Source organism: Podarcis filfolensis (assembly GCF_964270895.1).
Source record: "Podarcis filfolensis genome assembly, chromosome: 8".
In the NCBI taxonomy this organism is placed as follows: Eukaryota; Metazoa; Chordata; class Lepidosauria; order Squamata; family Lacertidae; genus Podarcis; species Podarcis filfolensis.
Window position 1 is genome coordinate 10,630,719 of NC_139611.1, and position 13,679 is coordinate 10,644,397.

At 43.7% G+C, this 13,679-nt stretch overlaps 1 protein-coding gene across 2 annotated transcripts in view; it reads left to right on the forward strand.

Annotated features, from left to right (window-relative positions):
• The window catches only part of LOC310769742 (protein-arginine deiminase type-2-like), an 80,541-nt gene that overhangs the window by 56,314 nt on the left and 10,548 nt on the right, over positions 1-13,679 (forward strand). The gene's annotated exons all lie outside the window — the stretch shown is intronic.

Consider the following 13,679-nt stretch of genomic DNA (forward strand, 5'->3'; position numbering starts at 1 on the left):
GAGAAGAAGGCTCCGTCCCATCACCTCCTGGAGTTAATTGCTTCTCCGCCATTTAGGGGAAGCAAGTGGAAACCCAGGCGCTAACCCAATACATCCTCATTCCTGCATAAATCATCCTTATGGCAGCCTCTCTCCCCCCACTGTGCCCACCAGAAATTGTGCCCTCGGGGCATGCGCAAAAGGACGCTGCAGTCTTCACTTTCCACCAAGCGAGTCTCCCAAGCGCAAGATAAACAAGGGCTGTGATGGTTCAGGGAGCTGCTGCAGGAGACGGGGTGCCAGGAGCCTGCCCCACTTGGTTAGGTGGTGTCAACTCCTTGCGGCACCCCCTCTTCCCTACCTTATTGTTTTGTTGTTTTTGTTTTAATTCTTTAGTAAAGGTAAAGGGACCCCTGACCATTAGGTCCAGTCGTGACCGACTCTGGGGTTGTGGCGCTCATCTTGCTTTATTGGCCGAGGGAGCCGGCGTACAGCTTCTGGGTCATGTGGCCAGCATGACTAAGCCACTTCTGGCGAACCAGAGCAGTGCACAGAAATGCCGTTTACCTTCCCGCCGGAGCGATACCTATTTATCTACTTGCACTTTGACGTGCTTTTGAACTGCTAGGTTGGCAGGAGCAGGGACCGAGCAACGGGAGCTCACCCCGTCGCGGGGATTCGAACCGCCGACCTTCTGATCAGCAAGTCCTAGGCTCTGTGGTTTAACCCACAGCGCCACCCGCGTCCCTATTCTGTTTATTCTGTGAACAACCTTGTGATCTTGTAATGAAGGGTGATGTATGCGTTTAAAACATCAGCATGATCATCATCATTTACCCGTGTGGTGTTGCTGCAAAATTTCTCTGAAAAGATGTACGTGATGCCTTATTCGGTGACTTTTTGAAGAAGCACACACAAAATTAAAATGTCCATAGGAAGACAGGAAGCTGGGTTATACTGAGCCAGGGCCTTGGGTCCACCTAGCTCAGAGCTGTCCACACAGACTGGCAGCAGCTCTCCAGCGTTTCACAGAGGGAGTCTTTGCCAGCCCTACTTAGAAGATGTCTGGATTGAACCTGGGGCCTTCTGCAGGCCAAGCAGGTGCTCTGCCGCTGAGCTGTGGCCCCTCCCTGCTTGGAAATGCAGCCAGCATTGATTGAAATGGGGGCCTCATCCGCCACGCAAAGCAGGGGCTATACCGCTGAGTCACAGCCCTGTCCGAAAACAACTGTGCAATGATTGTAAATCTCACCAAGACAACTGATTAAAAGTTTCTGACATATTTATTTCACAAAATTTATGCACTGCTTGATTGTAAAAGGGCGGGGGGACCCTCAACACAATTATCCATCAGAATAACGAACAACAATCATTCAATGCATGCAGAAAGTCACAAATTTGCAAGAGCAGAATGTGCCGGGGTGTTTTGTTTAGTTTTTGAGGTTGTTTCGGGATTTAACACAACATCTCTCGACCCAACTCCACCCAGGCAGATCCCCTTATTAATGCCATTTAGTGGCCTTCGCCTCCCCTCCGAAATCATCCAGTCCTTGGGCTCCAGCGATGCAGCTGGCATGCTGTCCCCTTCCCAGGGAGGCTTTTGCAGCCCTCCCCATACCACGAATTCGTAAGATGGCATCGCAATTGGCTACGGCCACGAGGCTGCCCCAGTTATCCTCGGACAAGCAAAACAGGCCTTTGCAGTCAGGATTATTGAATGACGAAGGATTAAGGCGATGAAACAGATACCCTGAGTCATTCTGAAATCTATTTGGAGGTAGGATTCGTACGGGGAGCTCTGGTAACGTTATCCAGGCAAAAGACGCTGCGCTTTCTCTGGTGGCTTCCTGGCCACTCCTACCCACCCGCCATTCCAAGCCCACAAGGCCTTTAAGGAAAAGAGACGTTTTGTCCAAGGACATCACAGGGAAGGAATCCCAGTTCTTTCCTGGCCTTGGGATGAAGCCGTCAAGCTGTCGTCGGCCGCAACTTTGCTTTCTCCTTGGCCGGGTTGGCGCAATCGCCGAAGCATCTTCTGGCAGGAAGAAAAAGGGCCCTTCTGCGATGCGCTTCGTTGCACCGCCCGGTAACCTAATCGCGGAGATGGGATTACACCTTGCAAAGTAGGTTCAAACAACCTAATATCCTGCCAGGCTGTTTTTCAGTGCCAAGTCTCACAGAAACCTAGACCCTTTTTGTGATTCCTTTCCATCTTTCCTGCTTTGAATCCCTGTTCTCCTTTCTTAAAAACATAAGAAGAGCCCTGCTGGATCAGGCCCAAGGTCCAGCTGGTTCCCAATAATAATAATAATTTATTATTTATACCCCACCCATCTGGCTATTTTTCCCCAGCCACTCTGGGAGGCTTCCAGCACATAAAAAAAATAATAAAATGTCAAACGTTAAAAACTTCCCCATACACGGCTGCCTTCAGATGTCTTCTAAAAGTTGTGTAGTTCCTTATCTCCTTGATATCTGATGGGAAAGCGTTCCACAGGACAGGTGCCACTACCAAGAAGGCCCTCTGCCTGGTTCCCTGTAGCTTCACTTCTTTCAGGGAGGGAGCCACCAGAAGACCCTCAGAGCTGGACCTCAGTGTCAGGGCTGAACAATGGGGGTGGAGACACTCCTTCTGGTATACAGAGCCAGTGGTGTTTAGGGCTTTAGAGGTCAACACCAACACTTTGAACTGTGCTTAAAAAAAAAGTTTATAAATCTGTCTCTTAAATCATTCCTGTCCTAATCCCTTTTGGCCCTTCTTCAGCCTCGGAAGTTGACCCATGTTAAATCGCTGTATACAAGCAGCACGCGGGTGGTGCTGTGGTCTAAACCACTGAGCCTCTTGGGCTTGCTGATCAGAAGATTGGGGGTTCAAATCCCTGTGATGGGGTCAGCTCCCATTGCTCTGTCCCAGCTCCTGCCAACCTAGCAGTTTGAAAGCTCACCAGTGCAAGTAGATAAATAGGTACTGCTGCGGTGGGAAGGTAAATGGTGTTTCCGTGTACTCTGGTTCCCGTCATGGTGTCCCGTTGCGCCAGAAGCGGTTAGGTCATGCTGACCACATGACCCAGAAAGCTGTCTGTGGATGAATGCCAGTTCCCTCGGCCTGAAAGCAAGATGAGCGCCGCAACCCCATAGTCACCTTTGACTGGACTTAACCATCCACGGGTCCTTTACCTTTTTCTTTTATACAAGCAGAGCATTTGTGTGTATTCACCAGCAGTGTGTGGGGTGTCTCAGGGCTAGATCAGTTACTCCTCTACTTTTCCACTTAGAGAAGAGGCAAGGAAGAGGTGAGAACAATAGATAGAATCTTTTGCAGCCCAAACTCTGGGATGCAGGTGACGCTGTGGGTTAAACCACAGAGCCTAGGACTTGCCGATCAGAAGGTTAGTGGTTCGAATCCCCGAGACGGGGTGAGCTCCCGTTGCTCAGCCCCTGCTCCTGCCCACCTAGCAGTTCGAAAGCACGTCAAAGTGCAAGTAGATAAATAGATACCGCTCTGGCGGGAAGGTAAACGGCGTTTCCGTGCACTGCTCTGGTTCGCCAGAAGCGGCTTAGTCATGCTGGCCACATGACCCGGAAGCTGTACGCCGGCTCCCTCGGCCAGTAAAGCGAGATGAGCGCCGCAACCCCAGAGTCGGTCACGACTGGACCTAATGGTCAGGGGTTCCTTTACCTTTACCCATCCACACGGGTCTATCAAACCCCAAACTCCTCTTCTTCTTCACACAAATTCATGGAGTAGAGGGGTGAGCTCAGTTGGTTAGAGCATGGTGCTGATAACACCAAGGTTGCAGGTTTTGTCCCTGCATGGGACAGCATAAATTCTGCATTGTGCAGGGGGTTGCGTGAGATGATCCTCAGGGCCCCTTCCAGTGCTACAATTCTGTGATGGCCACCATGGCTGTCCTCTGCTTCCACAGTCAAATGCAGCTGGAAGCCACAGGAGTGGAGAGGGCTCTTGCGCTCGGATCCTGCTTACAGTTTTTCCACAGGCAACTGTGAGAAGAGGATGCTGAGCTTGTTGGGCTGTATGATGCAAGGACTTATGGGAGTTGTAGTCCAAAACAGCTGGAGGGCATGCTGGAGGCTATATTGAGGGCTCTTGTCCTGAGGTCAGTGTGGGACCTTTTAAAAATAAAAATCCACGAATTTCCATATGTGTTTCTCTCCCTCCCCCAGCCAACCCCTCCCCCCCTCCCCTTCAAACATCTCCTTTTCCTTTTTGGGCAGAGATTTTTGAACTGCCAAATTGCAGATTCCCTCTCTGTCACTCGTAAATCTTCCTGGTGCTGACTTGAATCCATGACATCTTATCCCTGCAAGACAGCTGGTCCCCCAGCAGTTGGTGGCTACCGGCTTTCAGCACTGCAAACCTCCACATACATGCAGACATACACACCCCAAAAACTGAGGAATGATATGTTCGAGTCTCGGGGAAGAAGGCAGGTGGGCTGAGATGCTTCCCTGGGTGCTGAGACATCGTTTGAATTGGTGGCCTCTGTGAAAAGTTCATGGAAGGGCCATAGCACAGCGTGGTACTAGGGGCACCTGCTTGGCATGCAGAAGGTCCCCGGTTCAATCCCCGCTGGCAGCATCTCCAGGTGGGTCTGGAAATCTCCCCTGCCTGGAACCCTTGAGAGCCATTGCTGAAAGTCAGTGTAGGCAACATTGAGCTAGAAGAACCAATAGGTTTGATTCAACGTGTTGTAAACAAAATCTGCCCTTCTTCCCTTATGGTGTATCCAAGAGCCCGTATAGAGTCCTTAAGTGGGTTCCCTATTGGTAGGAGAAAATAACAGAGGCCAACCAGAGAATATTGAGAAGCAAAGCAGCTCATAAGCCTGATCTTTATTGATCTGTTGCAACAGGGTGCTCCCCTCACACGCAGGAAAGGAGGAGGACCCAGAACAAAGGTGTGCCTGCCCTTTTATAGACATTTTAAATTCCTTGCCCTGGAGCTCAAAATCACCCCTCCATACAACATACATACATCACAGAAGGGGTATAACCCAAGACCACCCCCCACAAACATCATTGCCTTTCCTGGTAGTCTGGCCATTCCTTTGAGATGGTGATTACCCAATTCCTGAGACAATGGGAAGGTTCCCTCACCCCCTCCCTCCTTGCAGAGAAAACATTTGGACAGTTTGGGAGTTAAAATGGTTTCCGGTTAGCGCCAGCGATTAATGGCGGATTTCCCCCGGAGCTCCGAGGGAGGTCTGCTCCACGGGTTCGGGTCCTGCCGCTACGGCGAAGCGGGGACCCTTAAAAATCGCAGGAGCGGATTCCTGTGAGCTAAAGGACTCGGCGGGCACCTTTTGCGCCCCCCCCCGAACTGCAGAAGAGCCTTTTTAAAGGCTTCGGAGCGACGTCGGGAGAGCGGCGCGGTGCTGAGGGTCGGATACAGCCTGTGGAGCGAAGCCGCATCGCCATGATCGGAGAGCGCTAATTTCTTCTATGGAATTCGGATCAAAGTAACTACTCGTGAGTAGGAAGAACAGATTGGACTTTTTAAAGTTTTATTAATTAAAAATTGGAGCTATCGCGGGAAAGGTACAAAAAGGAAGTCTGCCTCTCCCCGCTGTAAAGATTTAAAACAAAGACACTGAAAGCTGCGACTAAACAAAGGATCTTTTTTAAAGCTGAAAATCTACCGTTTGAAGATTACTTCCCCCACCCCTGAAGGGCAGGTACGAAGGGGAGGGGAGATTGAACTTTTGGGGGAAAAGCTACCGATGTTTTGATTTGCTGGAGTCGGACTGCCGAGACAAGGGACTTAACGAAGGGCTGTCATCGCACTAGGGAAAGTTGTTACATCAACTTTGCACAAGATACATTACATTAGGAGGAACGTTAAATACAAAATAACATTTTTAACAGTTTGAAACTGTGACAAATTGGAAAAAGGACTTTAATAAGGGGGAAAAAAGAAAGTATTGTTATACCCCCTAGTGGACATTTCTTGCCTTTGTGTTTGCTACATTGTTAACCGAGACAATACAATAAAACAGGGTGGAATTTTCCCTTAAGAAACGAAAGTAAAAGACTGGGAAGTGACCTTGGCTTTGAATGAGACTGTTATGGATAAAGAGAAAGGGAAATTTGAAGAGAAAGCAAGTTTAAGATCTGGTAGACAATACAAAACCGACAGTTCTCACCAACGAAGGGCTTCAACGTCAGGTGGCACAGCAGCAGCTGTTGCATCTCAAATAAAAGCCAGAGCAATGTCCGCAGAAGACCCCCTGGCCCAAGCTCTTAATAAAATAAATGTATCTTTGGAAAACTTGACCAGGCAGGGGATTGAGACTAGCAGACAAGTGGTGGAAACCAATAAACAAATCTCAGAAACTAATAAACAGGTGGCTGAGTTAGGAAAAAAAATTGATTTGAACACAAAAAGTATTGATGATCTTGGAAGTAAAGTGAACTCTAATACTGAGACTATTGCAAGACTTTTGGAAGATTCAGCCACCACTAGAAAAATTGCAGAAGAAGCAAGAGAGATTGCTGTGGCTACCCAGGAGAGGATACCACCGGTTGTCAAGAAATTGGAGGAACATGACTTGTCTTTTTCTATGATTGAACTACAGAGGAAAGAAAACAATTTAAGGATAAGGGCTATTCCAGAAAAGGAGGGGGACAATTTGGTGGAGTTCATAACAAAAGAATTTGTGAATTTTTGGCAACAGGATTTGGAGCAAGAAGAATTTAAAATAGTGAGTGCATTCAGGCTTGGTACGAAACAAAGGAAAAACAGAGTAAGAGACTGTCTGATAATTCTAAGATCTAAAGAAGAAAGAGATAAGATCTTAAATTTACATTATCAAAGATCCCTACAGATTGAGGATTCCCACGTGGAGATTTATAAAGATATCCCAAAACATATCTTGGACGTAAGGGCGAACTACAAGGATTTGACTACTTTACTGAAAAAAAACAAGATATTCTTCAGATGGGAATACCCACAAGGCCTATCCTTTAAGTATAAAGGAAGGAAGATAAGAATAAGAACCCTGAGTGAGAAAGATCTATTTTTGAGAGATCACGAAGAGGATTTACAAAAGGAGGTGGAACTTGGAGGAGAGCCGAGAGTGTCAGGGAAAGACATCCTGGACATTGCAAACCTTTCATTTGGATTGGGGCCACCGACAGAGGAAGAACAACGTTTGGGAGCGGTAGGAGGAACTAAGTAGCCCCATCATGGCCTTGCAACTTCTAAGTTGGAACTGTAATGGACTTAACATGCCCCGAAGGAGGAAGGCTGTTTTTCATATCCTAAAGAAAGAACAATTGGACTTGATCTGTTTGCAAGAAACTCATGTGACAAGGTCACATAGGAAATTTTTAGTGAATAAGAGATTGGGACAAGAATTTATCTCATCTGACAGAGTTAAAAAAAGAGGAATCGTGATCTATGTAAAAGAGAAGTTGTCACCAAAATTTATGTTCAAGGATGAACAAGGAAGAGTTCTGGCAATTGAAATTCAAGTTCAAGGAGAAAAATTTTTGATTGTGGGAATATATGCACCTAATGAGGGGAAATCAGAATTTTTTAAGAAGTTGCATGAGACCTTGTTGGACTATTTGGATTATAACTTAATAATGATGGGAGATATGAATGGAGTTGTCTCGACGAATATGGATAAAGCTCAAAGACAAACATTGACTAAGGATGGAAGACTACCAAAAACATTTTTTGAAATGACTGACAATATGGATTTGATTGACATATGGAGAACAAAGAACCCCCTTGAAAGAGAGGGAACCTTCTTTTCCGAGGCCAAATTGACATGGACTAGAATTGACCAAATTTGGGTCACTAGAGGAATGGCATCAAAGATAAAAAAAGTGGAAATCTGCCCAAAAACTTGCTCTGACCATAACCCAGTAAAAATGGTAATGCAACAAACAACAGCTGGCACATTTAGATGGAGAATGAATGACAACTTGTTTAGAGATCAAGAGGTATATAAAAAGGCCCAAAAAACCCTGAGAGATTATTTTGAAATAAACATGAACACAAATGTGGAGAAAAGAATAATTTGGGACGCAAGTAAAGCCGTAATGAGAGGATTTTTGATACAACAAAATGCAATCCAAAAGAGAATGCAGAATGGAAAAAAAGATAAGATTCTGGAGAAGATAAAGGATGGAGAAAAAAGATTAAGATCAAAACCAAAGTCCCAAGAGATCTTGAGAGAAATTAAACTTTACCAAACACAATATATGGAATTAATGAATCAAGAAATAGAGTGGAAAATTAAACAAATGAAACAAAAGACATTTGAATCAGCTGATAAATGTGGTAAACTCCTAGCCTGGCAATTACGTAAAAGACAAAAATTAAATATGGTATCAAGTCTAGAAGTGGAAGGAAAGATTATTCATAAGCCCAGTGAGATCAGAAATTGTTTTCAAAGATTTTTTAAACAATTATACTCACAAGGGCCGCAGAAAGAAGAGGATATAGACCAATTTATTGGAAAGTATGGACTACAAAAAATCTCTCAGGAACAGAAAATTGTGTTGAACCAGAAAATAACTGAACAAGAAATAGAAGGGGCCATTCAGAAGATGCAGTTGGGCAAATCCCCAGGACCAGACGGACTTACTTCCAAGTACTATAAGATGTTGAAGGAGTGGATTTTACAACCAATGAAGGAAGTTTGCAACGAAATCCTGGAGGGGAAAAGGGCACCGGATTCGTGGAAAGAGGCCTATATTACACTAATACCAAAGACAGAGACAGAAAAAACTCAGCTCAAGAACTACCGTCCCATCTCGCTACTGAATGTGGATTACAAAATATTTGCAGATATATTAGCTAATAGATTGAAGAAGGTTTTGACAGAGGTGATTCATGGGGACCAAGCGGGCTTTCTCCCGAAAAGACATTTGTCAGCTAATGTAAGGAACATTATAGACATTTTGGAAATGTTAGAAGTGAACATAAACACTAAAGCTGTCCTTATATTTGTTGATGCGGAGAAAGCTTTTGACAATATTTCTTGGAGTTTCATGAAGAAAAATCTTCAAGGGATGGGGGTAGGTCAAGGATTTGAAAATGGTATTGGTGCAATATATTCAGAACAGAAAGCAAAATTAATTGTGAACAATGTGGTTACAGAGGAATTTAAGATAGAAAAAGGAACACGTCAGGGGTGCCCAATCTCTCCATTACTTTTTATATCGGTCCTGGAGGTTTTGCTAAATAGGATTAGAAGTGACCAGCTGGTTAGGGGGATTCAGGTCGGAGCCAAACAATATAAGTTGAGAGCATTCGCAGATGACTTAGTACTTACTTTACAAGAGCCAGAATCTAGTACAAAAAGGGTTTTAGATCTAATTCAAGAGTTCGGTCAAGTAGCAGGATTTAAATTGAATAAAACTAAAACCAAGGTTTTGGAGAAAAATTTAACATCTATGGAAAGGGATAGGTTTCAGAATGAGACAGGTTTAACGGTGGCTAAGAAAGTGAAATACCTGGGGATAAATATGACAACAAAAAATCTGAATTTATTTAAAGACAATTATGAAAAATGTTGGATAGAAGTGAAAAAAGACTTGGAAATTTGGACAAAATTGAAGCTTTCCTTGCTGGGTCGAATTGCAGTTATAAAAATGAATGTATTGCCTAGAATGTTATTTTTGTTCCAAACTTTGCAGATTGTGGATAAGATGGATTGTTTCAAGAGGTGGCAAAGAGATATCTCTAAATTTGTCTGGCAGGGCAAAAAGCCCAGAATAAAATTTAAGATATTAACTGATGCAAAAGAAAGAGGGGGATTTGCCCTGCCAGACTTAAAACTTTATTATGAATCAGCAGCTTTCTGCTGGTTGAAGGAATGGCTACTTCTTGAGAATACAGATATTTTGGATTTAGAAGGATTTAATAACATCTTTGGGTGGCATGCATATTTGTGGTACGACAAGGTTAAAGCTCACAAAGCTTTCAAAAACCATATTGTCAGGAAAGCATTATTTAATGTCTGGACTAAATATAAGGATTTGCTGGAAAATAAAACTCCTAGGTGGTTATCGCCTATGGAGGCAAAGGCTGTGAAAAAACTTAATATGGGGCCGAAATGGCCGAAATATTCGGAAATTGTGGAACAGGAGGGGGACAAATGGAAATTGCAGAGTTTTGAGAAACTAAAAGATAAAGTGCGGGACTGGCTTCATTATTACCAAATAATGGAGGTCTTTAAGATAGACAGGAAAATCGGCTTCCAGGTGGAAAAATCAAAACTTGAGACAGAATTGCTAGAGCCCAAAACTAAAAACTTGTCAAGAATGTATAACTTGCTGCTGAAATGGAATACACAGGATGAAACAGTTAAATCAGCTATGATTAAGTGGGCACAAGACATTGGTCATAACATTATGTTTGAAGACTGGGAATGGTTGTGGACCACCGGTATAAAGTTCACGGCATGTAACGCCTTAAAAGAAAATATTATGAAAATGATTTACAGGTGGTACATGACCCCAGTCAAACTTGCTAAGATTTACCACTTGTCTGATAATAAGTGCTGGAAATGTAAAGAGAATGAAGGTACATTTTTTCACCTCTGGTGGACGTGCCCAAGGATAAAGGCTTTCTGGGAGAAGATCTATAATGAATTAAAAAAAGTATTTAAATATACATTCCTGAAGAAACCAGAGGCCTTTCTCCTGGGGATGGTCGGCCAGTGGGTGCCAAAGAAGGACAGGACATTCTTTATGTACGCCACAACAGCAGCAAGAATACTTATTGCAAAGTATTGGAAGACAGAAGAACTACCCACCGTGGAAGAATGGCAGATGAAAGTTATAGATTACATGAGACTGGCAGAGATGACCGGCAGAATCTGGGACCAGGGAAAAGAGACATCGGAAGAAGAATGGAAGAAATTTAAAGACTATCTTAAGAAGTATTGTAAAATTATGGAATGTTGAGACGTTTGTGGATTTGAAAATATAAGGTTGAACGCTGTAACTATTATGTTATATGAAAAGAAAGGTTAAAATTTACTTATCAGAAAATAGGGAAGGATTTGTTGAGCATAACTAATTAAGGATTGGAATGCAGTAAGGGGAGGTATGAGGAGGTCGGGAAAATCTTGTATGAAAAAGGGGTTTGAAATTATACATGTGGTGTTTTTTATGTTTTGTGTGTGTCTATGTTCTTGTTTTGTTGTGATTTGTGTTTTTAAAATTTGTGAAAAATTAATAAATATTTTATAAAAAAAAAAAAAAAAGAGAATATTGAGAAGCAAAGCAGCTCATAAGCCTGATCTTTATTGATCTGTTGCAACAGGGTGCTCCCCTCACACGCAGGAAAGGAGGAGGACCCAGAACAAAGGTGTGCCTGCCCTTTTATAGACATTTTAAATTCCTTGCCCTGGAGCTCAAAATCACCCCTCCATACAACATACATACATCACAGAAGGGGTATAACCCAAGACCACCCCCCACAAACATCATTGCCTTTCCTGGTAGTCTGGCCATTCCTTTGAGATGGTGATTACCCAATTCCTGAGACAATGGGAAGGTTCCCTCACCCCCTCCCTCCTTGCAGAGAAAACATTTGGACAGTTTGGGAGTTAAAATGGTTTCAGGTTGGTCTTCCTGTGCTGCTCCAGACATGTGGTCCACATATCTATGTACGTGCTTGGTTGCTACATTTATGAACATTTATTATATATGTAAGACCTTAAATTTTATTATTACAAACGTAAGGCTGCTTCCAACATTTCAGTTTTATGCCCAGTATGTAGCTCTCTTCGTGGCCCCCAAATTTGGACTTAATTCCAAATTAAGCTGTGTGGCTTAATAAACAGAAGCTATGTGCAATTTTCTGGCTGCCGTCTGTGTGCGTTTAAGTAGATATGAGCTTGGGTTGCAGATGTGAGCTTGGATTAGGCGAGGCAGGGTGGGCTCTTAGCCCAGGCCTTACCATATTTAGGGACGTTCGTCCTGGAAAGATGCATTTGCTTCACCCTTTCCCTTTCCCAGTTAAAGATCCCCTTTATACTTTGCTTTGGACTGCAGTGCAAAGTCAATAGCAAGAGTGCCTCTGAGCATACATTGTTCCTATTTCTTCTAACTTTTAACCCTGCTCTTCCCAAGGAGTCTGTTTAAGATTTTAACCTTGTTGTGGTTTTAGGCTGGTTTGAAGGGATGCCTTTTTCCATTTATATTTGTGGCTCTGAGTTACTATCTATCTATCTATCTATCTATCTATCTATCTATCTATGAATGATAATAGCAATAAGTTAATTCATTAAAAGCAATCTCCTTTCCCCGACACACACAGATGCAAATAATCCTCAGGGAATTGCCACGAGCTCAGCAGATAAAGTGAAAAAGTCAATGAGGGGGGCAAGCAGCCCACCCAGCTGAACTCTAGCATATGCCCTCCAAATGGAGCTTATGAGGGATTTAAACAGCTCAGGGATCTGGGATGGGCCTCACTGTGGAGACATTTCATGCTTATTAGCAGAGTATTGTGACATATTGTCTGTCAGGACAGCTGCTTCACACCTCCAAGCCCTCTGCATGATAACATTAGGGCAACACATGCCTTTTCTGCCCTTGTGTTGCCCAGCAAGGTTTGTTTCAAGACCCTTCCCTCTTATTGACCTAAGGCGCTATCTGCACTGTGCATTTAAAGCACTATCATCCCACTTTACACAGTCATGGCTTCCCCAAAGAATCATGGGATTCTTCATAACATAGTCTGTTATGATTGGTGAGGGTTGTTTGGAGAGTCCAGTTCCCCGCTGAGAGTTCCCAAAATTTCCCTACAATTCCTAGAGTTCCCTGGGAAGAGGGATTAATTATCAACCCATGAAGGAGCTCAGAGACAATTTATTGATGCTTATGGCTATTATTTCAGGCAGCCCTCTATTGGGAGGTTTTTAATGCTTGATGTTTTTATTATGTTTTTAGATATGAGGTAAACTGCCCAGAGTGGCTGGGGAAATCCAGCCAGATGGGCAAGGTATAAATATTAATGATGATGATGTTATTTCAATTTATTTTTGTGGTACCTTGGTTCTCAAACTTAATCCGCTCTGGAAGTCTGTTCCAAAACCAAAGCGTTCCAAAACCAAGGCGTGCTTTCCCATAGAAAGTAATGCAAAATGGATTAATCCATTCCAGACTTTTAAAAGCAACCCTTAAAACAGCCATTTAACATGAATTTAACTATCTAATGAGATCATTGATCCATAAAATGAAAGCAATAAACAATGTACTACAGTGGAACCTCGGATTGCGGACGTAATCCGTGATGGAGGCATGTCCGCAACCCGCAGTGCTGCGCCTGCACACGTGCGTGATTTGGCGTTTCTGCGCATGTGCGAAGCACGATTGGCAAAACCCAGAAGTAACGCTTTCCGGTACTTCCGGGTTTCCCATGGTACGCAACCTGAAAACGCATAACCTGAAGCATTTGTAACCCGAGGTACCACTGTACAGTAACACAATCAATCAATCAATCAATCAATCAGTAGCTGAACTGGGTTCCACAGGGCCACAAAAAAGGAGCCGCAAAAACAAAAAAGCAAATTAAATAGGAAAAACAGACAGACCTCAGCGTAGCACTCAAATCAGAAGTGTGGCGTTCAAATCGGAAGCGTAATACTCAAATTGGAAATGTAGCACTCAAAACGGAGCACGTTCAACTTCCGAAAAGAGTTCGCAAACCA